We start from the raw sequence: 4,774 nt of genomic DNA, 5'->3' as shown, positions 1-4,774 counted from the left end.
GCTTTCAAATAGTTTCTGAAAAATACACCAGAAACATTGATCTTAGAGGGAATTTGGCTATACCGAGTATTAACATGGATGTCTTACAGATTTATTTACAGAAAATCCTTATGGTCTTCTCTCTTCTGGTATACTTCTCTTTCTGGTATACTTCTCTAAAAGTACACCAGAAGGAAGAAGTGACATGAGAAGAGCTGGGGAATCTCCGCAAGACCAGCTTATGCTGCATCATTCCTTTAAAACCACAGCATGAATGCACTACAGCAGCGGCTGTGGAAGGAGCAGACCGTAGGGGAAGCAAGACCAACAGAACAGAAAGGCTGCATTTGGTTATGAAAGAAGGAGCTTAGTTATGGAACTTCTTGGAGAAGATCTGAGGAGATTATACAACCAGTCATGCTTAGTCAGGGGGAGATACTGAAAATGATCCAATTCCTTCTACTAGCAGAAGTAAATGCAGCTTAAATGGAGGTCAGCACTAAATGTTTTTAAAGACCACTTTTGAACTGATTCTTACATTCTTTTAGAGACAAGCTGCTATTTAAAATACAGGTCAAGCAAAGCAGATGCAGAAGTACCTCTTCAAATGCTTCCATGTCTGCTACTGGACTTCACTGCATGGGGTTAGACAGTCTCTTGCTGTTGGCAGCTCCCCCTGCCAGCACAGAATGGGTGTCTGATCACTTGGTCCCAGCTCCTTCAGCCACTAGACTACACAAGGAGACAGAGCACAAAACCATCGTAAATCTATTCCTAACATTTTATGTAGACAGTGTCTGTTGTACCCCTAAAAGGTTTTGCAGAGAAGGTGAAGAGGTTTAGCCAGGCACATATGGGAATATACAGTTCGTGACTCAGTGCAAATAGTTTGAAAACACTTAGAATGGCAGAAATAAAGAAAAGGTGGAGTTCACAACCAATAACTCATTGTGGTTACTCACGCTGACACAAAGAACTGATAAAGTTTTATGGTTTTGCATGTATATCAACCAGTAGCCTCAAATGCCAGGTTAAGAAGTCCTCCTCTTGTCCTTCAAAACTAAGTTCAAACAGCCTGAACATGATACAAAGCTATCAATTTAATCTCACAACAAATACCAGTGGATGGGGAGAACCAGGTGCAGTATCGTGGATGTTACACAGCATGGAAAGCCGATATATTCTCAGAGAGTTTCTTCCATTTTCAGTGAAGTAGTTAGTGGCTCAAAGCTGAACCAGCAGTTGAGTTTGTCATGAATAGAGCTTCTCAGGGGTTGATACAGGGTCCAGAACTACTCAGTATTCTTGTAAGTCAGCTGGATAACACAATGGAATCAACTTTCACCAAGTTTGCAGATGACATCAAATTGGGAGAAGACGTAGTTAAGAGTGGACAAATGAGCCACAGTGCAGAGACTTAAGACAGGCTGCAGGAGTGGGCCAACAAGAATGGCATGAGACTTAGCAAAGAAAGTCCTGCACCTAGAAGGAGATAACTCCAAGCAGCAGCAGCACAGGCTGCTCCATTAGCTCTGGACTGCAAACAGCCACACTGAAAAGCTGAGAGAACTAAATACAGAGATCCCTGTGGAATCAGTTTGACCAGTTCTCTGGCACTTAGAGCTTCCTGTTCTAAAAGACACGACAGCACATACTTCCCCCTATGCAACGAGGTAAACCTACAGAAAGCCAAAATACTAAGGAGGGAAAAATATAACCAGAAGCTTCTGCGACTGGATGAGTTACACCTAACCATGTACTCCAAATGAAGATTTAAAAGATATTCTTACAAGAGTGACAAAAAGTAGTAATTACATTTAAAATCAAGCCATATAAATTGCAACATGAACACACACAATCTATTCCAAACACAGAGCTGAAGACTGAAATCACAGGACAGGGTTGTGAGATCTGTGGATTTTTCTTCCTAAACTCAGTAGGATGAGGCCATAAAAAAGACCAGCCCTAGTTAGCTATAGAACAACAATTACCTGGAGAGTAAGATCCAGGCCCAGTCACTCTCCTTCAGCTGCAGCTTCCTGCTTCCCACAGCTTTACAATCGGCATTACATTTAGGAATTTGTATTTTGGTGGCATCACAACAGTTAGGCTCCTCTGTATTATCCCTTCTTTTTCCTTCACAGGTAGCTGTAACTTGAGGAGCAGTCTATACAGAACCAGCAATCCAGCACCTCCTAGCCAGCACACTCTGGCTTTACTGAAGTATTTTTTACCAATTATTTTGATTCAACAATTTGTTTCAAATTTCAGATGTTACTGCCCGAAATAAACACGTTATCCCTTTTGTCTTGTCCTCTTGTCACTGCTTTAAATAGATTTTAGATGAAAAAAGAAAAAAAAAAGATTTTTTAGATGCAAGTATCAATAGAGTACACCTTGGTACAGCACCCACGGTATGTGAACAAAACCGGAGGCTTTCAAACAAATAAATCATCATCTCAGAGCAAATCACTTCAGTCCAACTTAGCCCAAAAGAGAACAATAAATTAAAACATAACAGTGAATTAAAAAGCCATCTCATGTGTCGTATACAAACTCCAGATTCCCTACATATTCTAAACAGATAAAAACCTACGATTAGTAAACTATCATTAGCAGTACACTAGTGTAGTATAATAGCATACTATTAAGAGAAAGATGGAAGTCTTTTAGGCATACAGATACACAGGCAACTAAACCATACATTTCTAACATATAAAACTGCAACAAGAAACTAAATTCCATACGAGTCTGGCAAAAGTTTTTATATATACAAACTGAAAATCCCTTGAATCCCCACACAGACCTGGGTACCTGGCAAAAATGACTCACAGCTAAAATATTTCTACCAAGAGAGGTCACTAAGTGCTTTGAGGATTTCGAATCAGAACTACTTGTAATTTGCAAAGAGCTCTATGCCAGTTCATCACGTCAGTAGCATATCACTGCAGCTAAAAGAAACAGTGGCCAAAAAAAGAGTAAACTGAATAGAGTTAAATATATTTAACAGTGAGTGTGGCGAGGGGGGATCAGAAAATGCAGTGTTCACAAAGAACAGGTTTTAATGTACATTCATTATTTAAATCTCCTTTTAAAACCCCTAACCAAACCCCAGCTGTCTTCAGGTTTATACAACAGCTACACCTCAGTAAACAATCTGAGTATCTTTTACTTTGATGCCATTAAAATGTGTCATGTCAAGCCCCAGTGAGAAGAAGAATACTTGATCAGATGTGTGTACTTGGAAACTTTCCTTAGCCCAAACAAAAGACTTGGAAGATCATCTTTAAGGCCTTTGTTTTTTATTTAAGCAGTTAATGCATACCAACAGCTCTCCAGAACACCATCCAAACAAAAACTGGCTCAGACATTTTAAAATAGTTGGTTTTGTTGTTTAAAAGATAAAAAAAGATGGGAAAGAATTTATTGAACTCATTCTTATGGCTTTCAGGAATTTGTGAACTTTTCTAAAAACAATACTTTTAATAGAGGACAATATAGGCAGAAATCCAGAAAATACAAACCACAAGTGATGATAGTGAATATCATTTCGAGCCTCAGTTGCAAGGACTGTTTCTGTTGAAATTCTGTTTGATGAAACACTGAAATATGTACCAGAAAATAGCTGTAATGCAGAGAAACCTTCCCTCACAAGCAATCCTGTTAGTTATACATCACACAATACAATGTGTTTATGTATCAACATTCAAAACGGCTTTAATTTTTCCACACAACTCATTTTCAGCAGGAAACTACATGTCATCACATTGCTTGGCCTTTTCACAGACAGTAAGTATTCCCTTTTCCTTACTTGACTCTGTCAGTTTGGCTCTAAATTTTGAGCAAATTGCTGATGCTCAGCATAGTCTGGTTGGGTTTTTGCAACAATGACCAAGGCCTTGATCCTATCACTTGTTCCTCCAGGCAAACCTTAATACCTCAGGTAAGTACTACTGCATGGAATCACAGAATAGCTAGGGTTGGAAAGGACCTTAAGATCATCTAGTTCCAACCCCCCTTCCATGGGCAGGGACACCACGTGCAATCTAATATGAGATTTAGGCTATGGCCATTCAGTGAATAAATAACTGCAATATTAATTTTTGAAGACACACCAGAATCCAAACAATTTTTTGAACTTGCTTTTGGGGAAGCATAAAAATACCTATTTTTAATGGTCTAGCTGTAATCCCAAGTTTCCTAGTGCAGATTTATGGCATGTACTATTCAAATAAACACAGAATTTGTTCCCCAAACCTCATGTGTTACACCATCCTAAAAAGAAAATATTTTTAAAAGTAATTTAAAACACGTAGACACTGTGTGTTAAAAGGATTAAGTAATTAAATCCAAGTTGTTCCCTTTATACATATAACACAAAGTAAAACAATTTTAAAATGTGTCAGAATAAAAAATATCTATAGTGATTCTGGAAGAATTAAGAAAGCTGAAAAGTTATTTTTTTTGTTGTTATGTGATATCAGATATTGCTGTCAACCACTGCTTCATTCTTCAAGCCATCAGTTTCCTACAAAAATGAGACCAACAGAGGATACTTTTGTCCCCTAACCAAAGCTGCAGACACTTCCTCTTTGTCTGAAGTGGAGAATTTCACTTGAAATGTGCCTGTTGAGGTAAGAAAGTGTTAAAGGTTTACAGAATGTTTCAGCTATGGAGCCACCTCCCCTGCCAGTTTGTTCTGGCTCCTTTGAAGCTGCAAGAAAGCCTCAGATGTTTTGTTTTGTTCTGTGCTATTCCACCACGCCATATTTATCACCGCAGGCTTCAGCTATTC

Source organism: Nestor notabilis, unplaced genomic scaffold (genome assembly GCF_000696875.1).
Source record: "Nestor notabilis isolate BGI_N333 unplaced genomic scaffold, ASM69687v1 scaffold6351, whole genome shotgun sequence".
NCBI classification, from domain to species: Eukaryota; Metazoa; Chordata; class Aves; order Psittaciformes; family Psittacidae; genus Nestor; species Nestor notabilis.
The sequence above is the reverse complement of the archived record's forward strand: the minus strand, read 5'-3'. Positions refer to the sequence as shown.